Source organism: Balaenoptera borealis (genome assembly GCF_965194805.1).
Source record: "Balaenoptera borealis genome assembly, chromosome: 9".
Classification (NCBI taxonomy): Eukaryota; Metazoa; Chordata; class Mammalia; order Artiodactyla; family Balaenopteridae; genus Balaenoptera; species Balaenoptera borealis.
The window spans coordinates 69,239,437-69,258,968 of record NC_138873.1 but is presented as its reverse complement, the minus strand read 5'-3'; the positions used below and the strand labels follow the sequence as shown (position 1 = coordinate 69,258,968).

At 40.6% G+C, this 19,532-nt stretch overlaps 1 protein-coding gene across 12 annotated transcripts in view; it reads left to right on the top strand.

Moving 5' to 3' along the window:
• SPACA1 (sperm acrosome associated 1) overlaps window positions 1-19,532 on the top strand; it is a 203,611-nt gene that overhangs the window by 104,946 nt on the left and 79,133 nt on the right. For 8 of the 12 annotated variants that reach the window (XM_082406000.1, XM_082406004.1, XM_082406006.1 and 5 more), the window contains one exon: window positions 11,649-12,229. The exons of the other annotated variants lie outside the window; for them this stretch is intronic. The gene's annotated coding sequence lies outside the window, so the exon portion shown is untranslated. The remainder of the gene's footprint in view (window positions 1-11,648; window positions 12,230-19,532) is intronic. 12 annotated transcript variants of the gene reach the window in all.

The window sequence follows — 19,532 nt, the reverse complement described above, 5'->3', positions numbered from 1 at the left end:
TCAGCTGAATGAACGAGCACACATAGAACACCCAACCCAGGACTGACTGGGGTTACGGGACAGGCTCAGTGGTTGCTTCAAAGTTTTTCTTTATCCAATTTTTTATTGAAGCTTCCTCCTTTAGGATGTGGGTTGAGTTTCTCTCTGTCTCTTTTAAGTTGGCCAAGTGTCTAGAAACCCACCTTACCATAAACACAAGTGGTTTGTTGACTTGTGTTTACACAAGTGATTAATAATGACAGAAAGGAAGGTGGTTGAATCTCAGGGGTGACTGCAATGTTTATACTCGGTATTTATCACGTGGAGTTGATTTATATGACACCGGGGAAAAGATGACAAAAAAATGTGACTGCCTCAGGGCAAGTCACGGATAGAAGGAGAGCCCTTCACATCACCAACACTGGCCTCATGCCTACGGCTTCCAGTACGGAGAAGACCAGTCAGGACGGGCCAGAGGCTCCGTCATCAGGCCAAGGTGAGAGGGCAGAGCTAAAGCAGTGCCTGAGAGGCAAAGGAGAGATGTCCAGGAGGTGAGTTCAAATCCCAAGTCCCCTAAGTCAAATTTCACAGGAAAAGTTTATTCCGAAGTTCTCTTTGTACACCCTGGAGCTTTGAAGCATGGCAGATTTGGGATACAGTTGCCACAGGGGAACTCTGGAGTTCTAGGATGAGAAAAGAGACAGCATTTAAGAAAATGATGTTCCGGATAAACAACAAGTTCCTACTGTATAGCACAGGGAACTATATTCAATATCCTGTGATAAACCAGAATGGAAAAGAATATGAAAAAGAATGTGTGTGTGTGTGTGTGTGTGTGTGTGTGTGTGTGTGTGTGTGTGTATATATATATATATATATATATATATATATATCACCTTGCTGTACAGCAGAGATTAACACATTGTAAATCAACTATACTTCAATAAAATAAATTTTAAAAAATGATGCTCTACCTTTCTGAAAAAGCTTGATATATTATTAACACGGAACAAATTCAGTAGGTGTGTTGGGTGAGCTCCACCCGCAGGCTTCCAACCATCTGTGAGAAGGTGACCTGCTTCCTCACAGAGTTACGGGGAGAATCGTTATGGGAAAGTGTGTGTTAAACTCCCCGAATCCTAGATGTTTTTATGATGGTGATCTGGTTGTGAGGATGGCTGACGCAGGAAAGCTGTCAGAACAAAGTGGGCTGTTCTTCAAACGCTTGGCCCTGCATTTGCTTCAGGCTCTCAGAGCTCAGTGACTTACTCGGTTGTAAATAAACTGAGATGCACTGGCTTGGCTCCCTCCCCTCTCGGCCCCTCTCCCCTCCTTGAAAACGTCAACAAGGTATTGAATGGAGGGAGACAAACCATGAGGCGGAAATGCGCTGAAGAGGACAGAGACTTGTACACCTGGAAACTGCCTCTAAACGGTACTGCTCAGAGGTAAAGCAGTTAAAAAAACATCTGAGTAGTAAATACGCGGAATACAACAGCAGAGAATCTATTGAGATTCTCATTGAGGTGACGGGGATAGGCCTCTTTCCTCATTAACAAGCATGAACTATGGTGAAAGCATTGATTTGACTCCATGGAATTCGGGGCAGAGAAATAAAAACCTTCTCAGTGAGCTGAAGGAAGGCAGCAAGGCTTTGTTCTGACTCAGACCACGTTGCTTGCTGGCGGCATGTAGACACACGAAAATAAAGATGATCCAACAGAAGAGTGTGATAGACGGGCTCGAATGTTGCAGGGGACAATCTGTCCCGTCTGGAAAGAGACGACTGTAACCCCTCCAGGTGCTGCCGCAGCCCCTCGGTCCACATGTCATGTAACTTGACATCTTCATGCACTATATCAACCGTCGCATCATTTCCTCGTCATCGCCTGTTCTGGGGCTTACTTCCTTGGCGGACATTCTTATTCTCTTTACTAACAGGCAGTCAATATTACATCATCCAGTGCTCTGTGATTCCTCTCATACGATGAGATATATTTAAGCATGTTCCACTGGGACTTGTTTTTCAACTCCCCGATGCCTGGCAAAGTGAGGCTGTAAGAATGCCATGCAAAATACTGAAATCTGATTGGACTGCAGCCCAGACAGCCTGAGTCCAACAACATTCTTACCCTCCTTTCTGTGAGCTGATATCATCCATGGGTGGTTACTTGTGCTTCCACCCAAGATGAATAAAGAATGAATGGGGGGGGGGGGAAGATAACGAACTAATTAGAATTGTCCATTAATTAAAAGGGTTTGATGTGGCTCTCTTACATTCAATGGATCGTGCCATTGTCAACATATGAGTCCATTATCAAGAGGGCAGCATTTGGGGTAAAAAAAAAAAAACAAAACAGAGTCATAATAGCTCAGGGATTCTCCGTCTCAGTGTATATTTTGGGTTGGATAACTCTTGGTTGAGGGGGTGTCTTGGGCATTTTAGGGTGGGGGTGTTTAGCTGCCCTGGTCCCCACTGACTAGATGCTAGTAGTACTCCTCGCCCAATTTGTGACAACCGAAAATGACTCCAGACATTACCAAATGTCCCCGAGGAGCAAACTTTCCCCTGGTTGAGGACCACTAACAGTACAGTAAATGAAACATAGCCTACGGCCCCTTTTACGTCTTGCATCATCCCTTTCCCCGTGACTGCTTGACAGAAGCTTGTTGTCAAGCTACAATGAGAGCATGACATTTGACGGAAGCTGAAGGCAGTTGGTAGTTTAAGAAAGAATAGTGTGACACTTCTTCAAACATCGTGACTTAACCATGTCCTTCGGAACTCAAGGCTGTCTTCTCTGACTCTGAACATTAAGGGGAGAACGTGACCTGGACAAAAGCCCAGCCAATGCTTCCGATGGAAGGGTTTTCAGTTGTTTCTAAAGAAAAACTGACCTTTAAAATAAATTTCTCTTCCAGAATTTTTTCCTTCTTGAATTAGTCCTCTTTACGTTGCCTTTCATTGCAGCAAAATTGCACTTAATGGGTCTTTGACATTTAATATCGTTTCCTATGTTGCAAGACTTTCTGAAGTTTAGTAATAACTCTTTGAAATGATTTGGAAATAGGATGTGAGAGGAGAAAGGGCTTTATTTTTGTTTGTGTTAAGCATTTTCTCTGCTATTTTAGTGGATGAGCAATCTGATAGGCTTTCCTCTCTCTCTTCCTCTTATTCTTCGTGAAGGACGACGGAATTAATAATGTTACAGAACTTTACATGCACTTAGCAATTTATCAACCATAACCAACTAATCCACAGGAACCAGGCAGCAGGAGGAAGGCTTGTTATTGGATCCACAGGAATGATCCCCAGATCTTCCATTTTTACTTCTGTAAACAGACCCATAGTTCCTGGCATTCTAAGGCTCTCAATATACCTCTCTTGAATAAATGATCTTTTCGAGTATTACGACAAATTGCTCCTATTTTTTACATCAGCAGACTCACAGAAATCCGTGAGTCTGACCTGCAGTATTTACACTAGCCCTGTTTCCTCCTCTTAAGTGAGGGCTGGACACAGAGTTGGGATGTAAAAACAATTTCTTAAATGCAATGAAACAGAATGCAAGCAGCTGCTCTGACCACCAGCCCCTTCATCAGTACCAAGGACTCTCCCATGTGTTTTCTTTACAGCAACTTTTCACTAGGGAGGGCAGAAAAAGATGTTGATACCTCATTTTACAAATGGAGAAGCAGCCACTCAGGGAGGCATGATAATTTGCCTTTATTCATAAGCAAGTTCATGTCGAAGGTGGAATTTATCAGAGCTTAAACATCGCTGTTCAAAGACAGAGACCAGGTCTCTCTTCTGTTGTGGTTTTAAAATAGCTTATCAGCATTTTCTCTGAACACATCCCTTAACACAATTTCGTACTTTTTCCTCTGATTTACTAGCCCACAAGGAAGCTTATAATTATCATTTTGACCAGATTGTACCTTCCAAGGGGGCAGAAATCATTCTGTCTGATTTGCTAGCATAGATCCTTGCACATAGAAGGCACTCAATAACAATCTGTTAAACAAATTTGTTAAAAGAATTTGTGTGTTGACCAAACCTTAGGAACTTTGATATCAAGAAAGAGGTAGCCTGGAGAACAGATATAAATATTCAGGCCCTGGAAGGCATGTTGCTCACTTTATATGAATACAAATAAAGTGTTGACCTGGCTCCTGCCTTTCTCTCCGGGTGAGTCTGATTAGTTTAAATTGGTCGTCCTGAATTGCTTTCACTTCAGGAGCACTGACAAATTTATTTTGCCAGTGAGTAAAGCTGAAGATGGATCATGGACCTTGATAACTTTATGAGGCTCTGAGGAACCAAAGCGTCATTCATCTTTCTTCTCTTTTACATTCAGCACGCACATCCTAAGATGCAGACGTAAATTGTGGTTATTTTGGTGGCTATCCCCTCCTTATCCCTGTCGCCTCACCTCGGCCTTGGAGCCCAGTGGCTTGGAAACCCTTGGTATTCCTGGGAGCAGAGCAAAACCCCCAAGGTAGAAAGAGCCTCCTGAGGCTGATACCTCCCTCCCTCACATGCTGGGCCTTCATGAGTGGATGACGGACTTCAGTGCCTCTTTCCCAGTGAAGACTGTCTCCACTCATGGTGAGCGGGGGTCAGAGTGACTACAGCTCTGGCTGTTGCCATCAAGCCAGGAGGAAAAGGAGGGGGGCCATTGCCCATCCTGTCATCCAGGTGTTTCCCCGAGTCTGTCTCCGCCTGGTTTGGACTGGGAAGTACAGGTGGTACCCTTCCACTGGTGATCCTGTTCCTTGCCCAGGTCCCCATTTTCTAGGGTCTGGAGAGCAGCACCTTCTGTGAAGAGATCAGTTACGTGGAAAAGAAACTGAAGCTGAAATGTGGGACCCACGTTCCCTTACGGATTAAGGTTAAGCATCTATAAAGTTGTATGGTTACTCTAAAATGGTGGTTCTCTTCCGTGGGTGACTTTTCCCCCCAGGGGACATTTAGCAACGTCTGGAGAACTTTCTGATTATCGCAGCCGGGGCAGTGGGTGAGCTACTGGTGTACGTGGATAGAAACCAAGAATATTGCTAAACACCCTCTAGGGCAGAGCTCAGCTCCCACGAGATGCAAGGCAGAGGACAACAAAAAAGCAGGCCCACAGAGAACAGAGTTTTTCTAGCTCTGCTGAATGAAGTCTTTTCAGCATTAATCAGTTCAAGCAGCTTTCACTTAGAGGTCTGTGGTTTAAACTGAATCCACAAGACGGTGGGTCAGCTAGAGTAGGGCATCCAGGACTTGGTCACTGGGATTTTGCCAATATCTGTAGTACGATGCCTGGCACATGGGGTCCTTCATAAATATTTGCTGAATTAAGTACCATAGTTGGGGCTATTGTGTCTCTATTAGGAAGTGACTCAGTTGATTAGCTGGCAAGGAGGGAACGAGAAAAAGTGATGTCAAAAGAGATAAGAGTGGGGCAGAGCCAGGAGGCCAGCTAGGCTGCTGGACTCCTTGGGTTGGCTGTCCACAGAGTAGCCAAGTGTCTAGGGATTTGAGGACCGAAATTCAGCCACCTGAGACGGCAACGAGGTCTAGGTCCCAACACACACAAAACTGGCCCTGGCACCCTCCCGTCCCCTCCTCTGTGGAGAGCCTCGTGCACTAAAGATTCAGTGCCTTCAGTGGTTCTGGGGTTGCTTGCTAGAGGGCGAGTCACCAGTGCTTCAGGAGCCAAGGTCTCAAGATCAAAGCCTGGTCTGGACGGGGCCTTTCTTGATATTCTAGAAAGTCCTTCTTTCTCTTCCAAACTCTCTACTCACTGTTTCCAGGTTAGTCTTCCTATGGTTGGTTCTGGTATATCAAGCCCTACTGTAAAACCATCAACCACTCCCCATGTTTTACCAAACTAAGTCCAAACTCTTTGCTCATAGAGTATACGGGGCTCTCTGTATTCAGACCCCAGTGCCCCTTTTCTTGCCATTATTTTTTCTCATTACCATGTCTCCTTTGATCCTTTTGTTCCTTTTCATTCTATCATGACTACTTCTCTGCATACGCCCATAACTGCGGGCAAACTGGACTATTTGCTTTTTCATGAGCACGCCCATGCATTCTCTCCTCAGTGCCACTGCCCCAGGGTAGACGAGCAGTGTCATGTACTGGCCACCACGTGGCCCTAACGGCGGCTGACCTCGGTCCTGCATCTTTCTCTTCTCACTGTGTTCATTTTCCGGGGGTCCATCTGCTCCCATAAATATGTAGATCATTCAACACTAATAGAGTCAGAAACCCAGAATAAATACCTACTTCCTATCTACTGCTTGCATAGGGGATGTGTGTGAATTAAAGAGATAATGCTGTGTGCAAAGTGCTTTCATCTTCCCAGAATGAGCTATATTCCTTCAAAGCATTATTCAGATTTCACATTGGCGCCCACATGTGCTTAGCATAGCAAGGAAGACCCAGCCTGCTGACAGCAGGGGCCTTGGTGCTTTGCTGAACTGAGGTCTGAGCTAAGGTAGATATTTATGTCATTGCAAATGCTCTCGAGTTTCTTATTTACTTCAGATTCCAGTTTTAAGTTTAATGGAAGGCTTTCTCTGTCATGCTGCTGTCTCATGGCAGACACATTTCCACCTTTAGGAGGTAGAGACTTTGAGGGTGCTAATGAAACCCCAATTTTATGAAGGGTTTGATTAGATATGTCATTGCTCTTTTCCATTATGGAAATACACTTTCTATTTAATATGGTGAAAATATATTAGGAAACTTCAGTCCTCAAAGAGAAAGTGTGATGGGGGTACAGGGTGGGCAAGTTTACAATATGATCAAGGTCTGGGTGGCCTTGTTCATCAAATCCAAGAACAAGAGAGGTGAACTGAAAACTCCTCAGAGATGGGAGCACAATTAAAAGGAAACCTTGCTTCCCACACAGAATCCTTGCTTCTCTGGACGCACAGCCTAAGGTTAAAAAACAAAAGTGAGAAAGAGGTTTGTCACAACAGCAATTAAAACAGTATTCTTCCACCTTCAGTGCCCACCAGCCAATATGGGATTTGCAAAAAATTTTTGAAGCTCCCTTTCCAACCCCTCTCCTACCGCTGAGGGTTTGTGGGGCTCTCTCATGTGCGATCATGGACTCAGTTCTTACGGCTACCATGTTGCATTCTCTGTTTCCCCATGGCCTGCAGGGGGTTGCTGATGCCTGCCACCGCTGGAGATGCCTGTCCATGTGGGCCACCAGTCCCCAAGCTGTGGCCACAGATATCTGTCCAGAGAGCTCTAACTACTGTGGCTAACCTTGACCCTTGTGTGTTGTACCAGATTTTCTGCTGAAGCACCGGGAAGCATCCCTTTCCCTACTGTAGGAATTACTCAGTGACTTGGATACAAAATAGTGTGTTTTTGTACCCCCAAATTAGAGGTTTTTTTGTTTGTTTGTTTGTTTGTTTTTTGGCTATTGTTGTTTGCTTGCTTTTTGCATATTTTTGGAAGCAGGCCTTCATTTCAATCCCCTCATCAGAAGACTCAGGATGGGTTTTGCCTCTATTACAGCAATAGTAAGGCACTACTGTACTAAAATGCTCCACATTTCCTCTGTCCTGGGCATTGTTTTTGGACCAAACTTATATGTCTTAATTGTCTTTTACCTTAGGATGAATTCTTTCCCAGGAGGCAACAAGGCTCCTTATGCAAACAGATACACAGTAGGTTGGCCCCGTCAGACATCTTGGTACATTAAGCTGAACAGGGAATAGGCCTAAACTGGGACTCACATTACATACAGCAGAGAGCAATCCTTGGATCTTTCAGTTCCAGACATAGCGTAGGCTAAAAACCTCAAGTCCTGAGGTTTATTAGCTTTAATCAGAACTTGTTTAATCAACAGGAACAGGAACCCCCTTAAGCTCACAAACCAACAGTTGATGTCACTAATACAGGTAAAGAGGACAGCTAGAATTCTGGGGAGCTCTACCTTGGCAACCTCTACACCCAGAAACTGTGCTGTCTCTTACAGGCTATATGTTCTCCTTTCTGCTTTTACAATCTCCTCTCCCTCTTGCTCTCTATTTACCAAATGGCCAGCAGCCCAGGTCAGTGTATTTTTCTCAGGACCAGCTAAATTCAGCCTCTGCCAATTATAACTTTCATGGAAGAGAATGTGATTAGGCACCAGCTGGCTATTGGAAGGGTTGGTTTGGGTATGGGTGTCCATGCTGCTTGAATCAGAAGTTTCTGGGGGTATGTCATACATAGAGACATTACTCCTCTCCCCCACGCTCCCCCCAACAGGGTTTTGAGAATGGGGCCATGGGAGGGATGGTTACTATACTCTGGAAGGGCCGGGCTTGTACTACAAAGCATTTTCCCAAAGCAGATACTCAATAAAGGATTATAGGAAGAATGGTGAGTAAAGGGGTCCCCGTGGTCTTGGACCCTAGGACCCAGATGGAAATTGGCTGTGTTATAAATTATGTTTGCTTTCCTATGGGGTAAGGACACACCCCTAAGCCAGAAACCTGAAAACCTTTCTAATGACAAACTTAAAAAAGATAATAAGATGGCTAAGGGTGTATCCCACTCCTGTCAGTACTGGGTTAATAGATTTGCAGGCAGAATCTTCTAATCCTTCTGGATATAGATTCTTTCTCAAGAGGGTTTAGGCACTGGAGGAATTAATAACACTGAGAAACTTTGGGTTCTCTTCAGCTGGTGCTCTGGCTCCACTGCCTTTTAAAAGCCACTGTGATTAACAGCTTTGAAATGTTTTTAATGAGCGTTTCAGTCTGGGTTTACATATCCTTGAAAGAGTTAAGATTTCACCCAGTAGGTCTCAGAACTGAATTAGCATGTGTGCTTATTATTGCTTGACTCTACAGGAGCAGACTTACTATGTTTTTAGCTGAGAGGCAGGTGGCTGTTAGGCTTAGGTCTTTGAGGGGTTTGAGTTGATCGGAGCCCTGGCAGCTCTGAAGACAATAGTGATCTCTGTTGGTCCAAATTAGGAGGTGTGACATTAGCACCTGCTCGGATTCACAGCATGGGCATTGAGCATCCTACAGTGGGCTGATGTAGAGACTGAAGTGGTGGGCACTCGGGTGGGGAGATCTGATACATGCCAGGGAGGTGCTTTTATCTCTTGATGGACATTTCTGCCACAGGGCTTCCAAGAAACAAGACTCCACTGTTAAGAGTTAGTTTTCTGGATGTAAACATTCTCTCTCATTTTAAAACTGTAGTCCCTGCCTATTTATTAATTTACTTTAGAAATATCTATATAGTGTTTGCTGTGTGCCAGATACTGTTCTAAATGCTTTAGAAATATTGATTCATTTCATCCTCATGACTAACTCGTGAAATAGGTACAATTATGCTTATTTTACAGATGAAGACACTGAGGTTCTGAGTGGTTAAGGAACATGCCCAAGGTTACACAGCCAGTTAGGGACGGAGCTGGGATTTGAACCCAGGCAGCCTGGCTCCAGCATTTATGTTCTTAAACCCTATGCTAGGTGTAGTGATTCACATTGAATTACAAATATCTTAATCAGACTACGTTTATCATATAACTTTTCAGTGTCTGCCAGAATACTCAGAAGGAGTGAGTGCGTTGGTGGAAGCATGAAAGCAGGGGGTCTTGATTGGAGGATAAGTAAGGATATAAGGGGAGGGAGAGTAATATAGAAAATTAGGGAAGAGACACCCAAAGAGGGGAATTGAGGGACACCTTAGATAAGATTTATTCACCTCACAATTTTGCTATGGACAAGCTCCTCAACCCCTAACATTTTTACAACGAAGTTTGACATACATACCTACCAAGAGAACCACCCCCCCCCCCAGAGGAAAGCTATGTAACACAGCCAATTAGCCACCATTAGTCCAATGTTCCCTCCACTGGACTACAGTGCTTGTATAACATGGTGCATTTTGAGATACAAACTTAGGTTTATTCCCCTTGTGAATGTCCTTGTATACTTTATCCTTCCTTCATTCAGTTGGTGGTATCCCTTGCCTTAGAGAAGAGTTAATACAGAAAAAAGAGAGGGAAAGAGAGAAAATACATTTGAGTTTCAAGAGCAAAGACAATTTAAAAGAGCTTTATTGACATAAATCGTACATATTTAATGTGCATAATATTGTGAGTTCTGACATATGTGTGCACCTATGAAACCATCATCACAATCAAAATCATAAACATATCCATCACCCCAAAGTTGCTCTGTGCCTTTTTGTAATCCCTCCTTCCTCCCTCTCTCCCTGCTTTGTTTCCCTAGACAGCCCCAATCTGCTTTCAGCCACTATAGATTAGTTTGCAGGTTTTCAAGAATTTTATATAAATAGAATCATATGGTACTTATTCTCTTTGTCTGGTTTATTTCACTGACCATAATTATTTTGAGAATCATCCAGGTTATTGTATCAATAGTCCATTCATTTTCATTACTGAGTAGTAATTTACTGTATGACTATACCATGGTGTGTCCATTCACCTGTTGTTGAACATTTGGATTATTTTCAGGTCGTGGCTAGTATAAATAAAGCTGCAATAAACATTTGTGTACAAGTCTTTGTAAACACATGCTTTTATTTCTGTTGGGTCAACACCTAGGAGTAGAATGAATCATGTAGTAGGTGCATGTTTAATTTTTTAAGCAACTGCCAAACTGTTTTCTGAAGAATTTGCCCATTTTACATTCCCACCAGTAGTGTGTGAGAGTCATAATTGTTCCCACGCCAACACATGGTATAGTCAGTCTTTTTAACTGCAGACATTATAATAGATGTGTAGTGGTAACTGATTATGGTTTTAATTTGCATTTCCCTAATGATTAATGGTGAAGAGCATCCTTTCCTGTTTCTGCTTGCCATCTGTATATCGTTTTCGGTGAAGTGTCTGTTCAAACATTTTGCCCATTTAAAAAAATTGATTATGTTTAAATTGAGTATTGAGAGTTCTTTAAATATTATGGATACAAGCCCCTTATCATCTATTGAATTAGCAAACATTTTCTCCCAGCCTGTGGATTGGCTCTCTTTCATCCTCTTAAAAGTGTCTTTTGAAGAGCAAAAGTTCTTAATTTTAATTAAATCCTATCTATATCAATCCTTTCTTTTACGGATAGTGTTTAGTACTGTACTAAGAAATTTCTGCCAACCCGAGGTCACGAAGATTTTCTTCTGTGTTTTCTTCCAGAAGTTTAATAATTTTAGGCTTTACATTTAAGTCTATGATCCATTTGGAGTTAATTTTTAAAATACATCTTTATTGGATTGTAATTGCTTCACAGTGCTATGTTAGTTTCTGTTGTACAACAAAGTGAATCAGCCATATGCATACATATATCTCCATATCCCCTTCCTCTTTAGCCTCCCTCCCACCCTCTGTATTCCACCCCTCTAGGTCGTTTCAAAGGAGTTAATTTTTTAATTTAGTAACAAGTATAGATTGAAGTTTATTTATTAGCCTATGGATGTCCAATTTTTCCATTACCAGTTTTGGAAAAGAGTATCCTTTCTCCACTGAACTGCCTTTGTCAAAAATTATTTGTCCCTATGTGGCAAGCCTATTTGTCTATCTTTACACCAATACTGCAATGCCTTGATTCTGTAGATTTGTGTAAATCTTGAAATCAGGTGCTATAAGCCCTTCATCTTTATTCTTCTTTTTAAGTTTTGTTTTGCTTTGTTATTCCAGGTTCTTTGTGTTTCCGTATGATTTTTAGAATCAGCACGTCAATGCCTACCAAAAAATTCTGCTGGGTTTTTGATTGGGGTTGCACTGAATATATAGATCAATTTAAGAAGAATAAATGTTTTAACAAGTCTTCTGACTCAAGAACAAGGTAAATCTCTTCCTTTTTTAGGTTATTATTTAATATCATTGAGCAATGTTTTATTATACTTGTGTACAGACCTTCACATCTTTTGTCAGATTTATCCCTATTTCATATTTTTAAGGTTTTTGTTAATGGTATTACTTCTTAAAATTTCAATTTATGATGTTTATTGCTAATGTAGAAATACAATTACTTTTGGATACTTATCATGTATCCTGCAACCTTAAGCTCACTTATTAGATTTTGCATAGCCAATCATGTCAGTTATGAATATGACAGTTTTACTTTTCCTTTCCAATATGAATACCTTTTATTCCTTTTTTTTTTGCCTAATTTTATTGTCTAGAACTTCTAATACAATGTTGAATGCAAGTGGCAAGAATAGACATTCTTGCCTTGATCCTGACTTCAAGGAAAGCATTCCATCTGCCATCATTAGGTATGATATTAATTATAAGTTTCTCATAGCCATCCTTTATCAGGCTGAAGAAACTGCCTTCTAGTCATAGTTTGCAGAGATTTTATTTTTCAGGAATGGGTTTTGGATTTTTTCTTGGACTTGAGGTTTGTTGAAATTCTGGATGTGTGAGTTTGTAAGTGGATAATTTTCACTAATTATTTAATCAAATATTTCTTCTGTCCCTCCCATTCTCTCCTCTCCTTTGGGGACTCCAATTTCACATATATTGGGGTACTTGAAGTTATCCATAAGTCCCTGATGCTTGCTTCATTTCCTTCAGTCTTTTTCTCTCCCTATATTATATATTTAGATAGGTTCTATTACTATATCTTCAAGTTCACTAAGCTTTATGTCTGTAATGGCTGATCTGCCATTGATCTAATCCAGTGTATTTTTCATCTCAGACATTATAATTTTCATCTCTAGAAATTTTGTGTCTTTTTTTATGTCTTCCAGGTTTCTACTTAACATGTTTAATTGTTCTCCTAGTTTCTTCAACATACGAAAATCCATTATAATAATGTTTAAAAATTTTAGGTACTAACTCTATCATCCATTTATTTACTGAGTCAGTTTAGATTTTTCTGTTGTTGTTTTTAATCTATTGTTATCGGTTGTGTTTTCCTGTTTTTTTGCATGCCTGGTAATTTTTGATTAGATGCCAGGTGTTGCAAATTTTACCTTGTTAGGTGATGGATGGTTTTATTCCTATAAATATTATTGAACTTTTTTCTGGGAGCTAGTTGAGTTACTTGGAAACAGTTTCATGCTTTTGAGTCTTGCTTTTTTATTTTTAGGTAGGACCAAAGCTGCCTAATTAACGTGGCTAATTTTTCTCCAGTACTGAGGCAAAACCCTTCTGAGTATTCTACCCATGCCCTGTGAATTATGAGGTTTTCCCCAATGGCTGGTGGTAACAGGAACTATTCCCAATTCTAGGAGAGCTGTGGGACTGTTTCCTTTGCTTCTTTTGAGTGGCTCTTTCCCTGGCTTCAAGTAGTTGTCTCACACCTATACTCATCAGTACTCAGCTGGGACATCTTCATACCTCTTGAGTTCTTATTTTGTGTAGCACTCTTCCCTGCAGTATGCCGCCCCGTGAATTCTAACATTTGGCCTTCCTGAACTCCCAGCTCCATCTCCTCAAGTTCTGAAACTCCTGGGCTCCACTTGGATCTCCATGTGCTGCAGCATGTAAACTCTCCAGGTAGCAAGCTAGTGCAATTGTGGGGGTCATCTCACTTGTTTTCCATATCTCAGGGGTTAATTCTTTTTTTCCTGATATCCAATGTTTTAGAAACCATCGCTTTATAAATTTTGTCCAGTTTTTCAGTTGTTTCAGGAAGGAAAATAGATCTGTTTCTGTTATTTCATCTTGGTCAGAAGTGGAAGTTTAAGAGCCAAGGTTTTTGATTTAAAAGAGCCTGGTGTTTGACTTTCAAATACTAAGCCTTGAAAGACTCAGGGAATAAAGTCCAAAGTGCGGATTTGGGACTGTGCTTAATTGTGTGAGTCAGATTTCCTTTCCCAGAGGAGTTAAGAATAACTATGTGGGAGAGAGGAAGATAATTAGAGAGGAGGAAGAGCATTATATGCTGGTGAATGTCTCTAAAAAGAGGTCTTACTCTTTGTCTCCTACCCTCAAAACTGAGTCTTCAGTGGTGTAATGTGTAGTGGCAGAGTGCACTTGATAGAAACCTCAGTTAGGTTTGTAGGGATTCAGAACAGAATGAGCTTCTATGTCTTTTCCTGGATGGAATGCAAGGAGGTGCAAGACTCATGAATTGCTCCAAAGACCAGAAGTAGAGTAGAGATCACTACTTAGAAGGTGTAGATAGACCTACCCGAGACCACCTTGCAGAATTTTTCCATACCTAGAATGATACATGTAGAAAATATTTATCAGCAGTCCAAGAGGGGTATTGGAATAGATGAGAAAAACCCAGACCTGGAAGGATCTCATGTTTGGGCCAGTTCAGCAACAACTGTATAGACCATAACTGTATAGGTACGTAATAGGATGTAATGTCTCCATGGAATCTAGCAGTGGTAAGCGACAACAATCAAGGACCAGTTGTCCCTGCACCATGTCTTGACCCTACAGTGTCCACTGAAACATAAGTGATACACTAGGGATAGGGCGGAAGTTGAGGGTGGGGAGGCCATGATGGAGAGGACCTGAACCGACTGGGATGAGAGTCTGAAGTAGAAAATAAGTTGAGTTTTAGAAAAATAGAGTCATTTATTTGTACTTGTGTTTGTGGACTAAAATTTTTGCCCATTACACATTTACTCTCTGGTCAAGGGCTCACAGTAGGGTAATCATAGGGCTTGTTTGGGTTTGATTGCAAAACAATTGACTGAGTTTTAAATGAGTATGCCAAAATGTAGTGAAGATTGTTGAGTGTATGTCAGAAGGACTTTACAGCATGTATTTTTCTTACCAAATAGACTAAGTTAAAACTGAGAAGTATAAGTGCCTCCTTCATGAAAAAGCATAAGTGGACCCTTCAAGAAAGTTACTTTTTTCAGGGTAACAAAGTTGGGTTAAGATGGTTCACTCCCCATATGCCAGTGTTACAGAGTTTTAAATTCAAATTCAGACGTTATATTACAGACTTTTGGAATTTCTTCCCAATTAAAAAAATATGAATGTGAACAGTGAATAATGAGGATCTTCTCCATGTTTACTATTGAGTGCTACATCTTTCAGGGTATTTATCTTGAGGAGTTATGCTTTTATTTCAAAAATGATAACTTTGCTCAAAATATTTGCAGAATTCACCTTCTGGAATCTTCTTCAGAGGCTACAGCTCATTCTACTGAATCTTCAAATTAATGACTAATCTTTATTCTTTGAGCAAAGATTTGATTTCTTTGGTAGCAGCCAAAATCATTTAGAGTTAAGTCTAACGAATAAAGAAGGGAGTCAAATTTGGTAATACCATTTGTGGTCAGAAATGAAATGTGACTAAAAAAGATTAGACTGAATTTTCTTGGTAAAGATAAAACTAACAGATACTCCGATAACTGCTTTTTATTTTTTTAGAACTTAGATAGCCTTTCTTGAAACAAACTTTATATGGAATTTTAAGTAAATGAAACCAATAAAAACAGGGCTGCTCTGGTTAAGGTGCTGTGTGGAACGCATGCCTATTTTCTCAGACCTTCCCACATTCTTGGGATGCCCTTGACACTCCACACAAGAGTATAGTTAGAAAACCTTTACTTGAAATGATGGCATGTTGGAGATACTACAGAAAAAATAGATTCAGGCAGGTTACCTACAGCCATGTCAAACAGGAAATAGCTATTATGAAAGACTTTTCTGAATCAGAAGAAGTAGAAGGAAATACAAGGTGTGACTTCTAAGTAATAACTGAGTTATTTGCTGTAATTATAATAGAAAGAAGGCTTTCAAGATAGCAATCCAGAATAGCTAAACTCAACACACTTTACTTATACAGACTGCCACTGCAGGCTCCTAACCTTCACAGGTGATGTCTCTTACCCCTTTTCTACCCTCCTCCACTCCTGTCTCCACAAGCCTAATATTAGACTCTAGAATCGGTCCATACCCTCTGCCCCAAGCACTTAGTTCAAAGGCTTGGCATTGATTCAGTTTTGCTCCTGGTCCCACTAACTTCTGGACAACCCATTTCCCCCTATGACCCAGTTTAGGCAAGGACTACATGAAAGTCAGAATTCCTGCCCTCCAGTTGCAGTCTGCTATGATACGATGGTCACTCTGTGGACCTCTGATCTTATCTGTTTGGCCCCAGTTTTTGTAGGTTTTGAATCGGTTTGGAACCTTAGCTCCGACATTGAATTGACCTTTTTCAAAATCCCTACCCAGTCCCAACCAATGGTTTGATATTTGTTTTTCAGCCATGAAAACCCTTTATTAAAATAAAAATCTTAAACAAAAGTGTAATATGTAACACAGATTAAAAATGGGGGTGCCCTGGCTGGAACAAAGGTGAAAATTCCTAATTGCACAGTGCCTTGCCTAGGATAGACTTAGCACTCAGTAAATGCTAACTTTTAAATAATGAGAATAGTAATAACAACAACGACAACCAATAAAAAGCTCAACTCAAATGCTACCTTAAAGGAGACTTCTCAGATTCCCTCCTCCTTTTCTAAACTTTCATAATATTTTAGTTTGTACTGCTCTTGGTAGAAGTTTCCACATTATGTCTTTTTTTTTTAAGATTTTTTTTTTTGGATGTGGACCATTTTTAAAGTCTTTATTGAATTTGTTACAATATTGCTTCTGTTTTATGGTTTGGTTTTTTGGCCAAGTGGCATGTGGGATCTTAGCTCGAACCTGCACCTCCTGCATTGGAAGGCAAAGTCTTAGCCACTGGACTGCCAGGGAAGTCCCCTCTACATTATGTCTTATATTAAAGTTATTTTAATTTTTCCTTCTGTATTTTACGTTCTTGAGGGAACACTCCCCGGTGATTTAATCTTTATACTTTCCCTAGAACTTCATATTATGCATGCTACAGACAGATCCTAAAGTAACCCCCAGTGATCCCTGCCTTCTGGTATTTATGCTCTTGTATAAGCCCTCCCCCAGCCCCTTAAGCGTGGGCAGGACTTGTGGCTTGATTCTAACCAACAGAATATGACAAAGGTGAGGAGATGTCATTCCCATGATTATGTTACGTTATAAAAGACTCCATTTTGCAAAGGTTTTGGCTCTAGAGATCCTTTCCATTGTTGGCTTTGAAGAAGACAGTTGTCATGAATCCTAAAGCCTCAAGGAAATAACTTCTCCAAAAACCTGAGGCAGACCCTTCCCAGTTGAGCCTCCAGATGAGACCCCAGCCCTGGCCAACATCTTAATTGCTGTCTAGTAAGACCCAGTGCAGAGGACTCAGCTAAGCCAGGTTCAGACACCTGACCCAGAGAAAATTTGAGATAATAAATGGATATTGTTTAAAACTGCCAAATTTGTGGTAATTTGTTATTCAGCAAAGAAAACTAATACAGCTCTAATGTAAAATTTTAAGTCTTCTTGGTCCAAGAGGAGAGACACCAATTCTGTGATATTTTATAATTATTTGGTAAGTAATTTTTAAAGCATTTAAGCATTCTAGCATTCTAGAATCCTATTGAAAGATCAAAACTTCGTGTATAGCAAAAACCAATAGAAGTTGATTTTTACAGAGGTAAAAGGGCAGATAAGAACCTGGGAAAACATTTTAAAAGCCTATCTCAGCGAAAGCATGTTTTTCCTGATGTAAAGAACTAATTAATCAGTAAAAGAAAGACCTAACTCCATTGGAAAACTAGCAAAAGATATGAAGGCAGTTGACTGAAAAGGAAGTCCAAACGGCTCTACAATACATGGGAAGGAGCTCAGTCTCACTTATGTTAAGAAAAAAATCAAAATAAAATTACAAAGAGATATCAATTTCCACTTATCACGTTGGCAAATATTTTAAAAAATTGATAATACACTCTGATAACACATTCTGTGGTCAAGGGGTGGATAACAGGCACTGTCCTATGCTGCTCATGTTGTTACAACTTTATGGAAAGCAATTTGCAATATTTATTAAAATTAAAAACCGAATACACCCTTTGACCCAGCAATTTACTTCTAAATATTTCTCCTACAGTTATACTCAGCTTCTGTGAAGTGACCTATTTATTCCAGTATTGTTTGTATTAGCACAAGGTTGGACACAACCTTAATTTTTTAGGTGTTTTTTTTTTTTTATCAATAAAGGATTAATTAAATAAATTTTGGTATAGCCATAGAAAGGAATGTTCTATAGCAGTTAAAGAGAATGCACTGATAAGGAAGGCTCTCTAAGGTATACTGTTAAATGAAAAAAGTAAGGTATAGAACACCTTGTATAACATTCTACCATTTCTGTTAAAAAACCTACTTGACAAATCTGCCTGGAATGCATCTAGAAGCACAACTAAAACTTAGTAGCAGTAGTTGCCTCTGAGATTGCGTGATTGGGGGACAGAGGAGTAAAGAGACTTACTTTTCCCTATACATCATTTCATACTTTTCAAATTTTGTACCAAGGACATACAATATCTACTTATAAGGATTAAACTAAAATTCAGATCAAAGTAAAAAAGGTTATGAACACATATTTGAAACAAATAACTTTTTAAAAACATGGATGGAGAATCTAATAAAATGTATTCTTCCCAAATAGTAAATAGCAAATAAGATGCCCTCAATCTGAGGTTTTTGAATAGCCTATGTGAGTTTAGAAGTGAAAGAGATGAATCTTACAAGCCTGTGATAGATGAAATTTTCACAGTAGTACATTTCTTCCCAATCAAACCACCCAGGGAAATCAGTTGAATACCTTATACTGTAATTTAAATTTTCATTTCCTTGTGTAAAAACACCCTAGGAGGTCTGCTGCAAAAAGGAATTCCCTGGGATTTTAAACCAGCATGGTTTAGAGAAGTCCTAACTTCAAAGTTAGGTTCCCTATGTACCTACCCATGGGTGGTATCCTTCAAAATGAACTAATTGGAATTTGGTGGAAGTAGTGGCAACCACACCTGATGTTTGGTGTTGAAATAGGCAGGAAATGCAGTCTGACACCCAGCGACAGAAAGCTGTTACAGAGAGCATTGTCAGTTGAGTGTGTCCTTGATCAATCTGAAATGATTTTAACATCAAATCTAATATGTATATGCCTTGAGACCAAGTGTTAGGAATGATCTCACAAAGATACGGGGGAAGGGGGAGGGCACCCTTCCCATGGTGCTGAGTGGGTCGAGGGCAGTGCCTGCCCACTGCCACCAACTCACCTACATCCCACCCCCTCCCCGCAAAAAATTCCATGATCTTGATACGGAGGAGAAGGTGGGGTGAGCTTCTTATAACATGCCTATTCTTGCAGAGTTCTCTCCCTTCAATTCTAGCTGCTGGGGCCATGCTAACCTCATCTACATGGTGGAATTAAAGACCAAAATATCAACTCCATTGCTTGTCAGTTCATGGTTCTACCCTACTTGGGTCTTGATAGTTTTCTGAGTTCACATTTTCCCTTCCCAGGAGGGATCACACCTTAAATTCTAATCACCTTGGTTAAGAAAAAACTTTGGAAAGACTTGTTGACATCAGCCCAGAACACGAATGCAGGAAAATCTGGGGAGGGACCAAAGACCCCCTTTGCTGCCTCAACCATTTGTCAAGATGGGCCCTGTTTGAGTACTGGAAAATCATCTTTTATACAAGTCATCTTGGCTCAGATGCTAGAGGACACTGACACAACAACTGGCCTGTTTC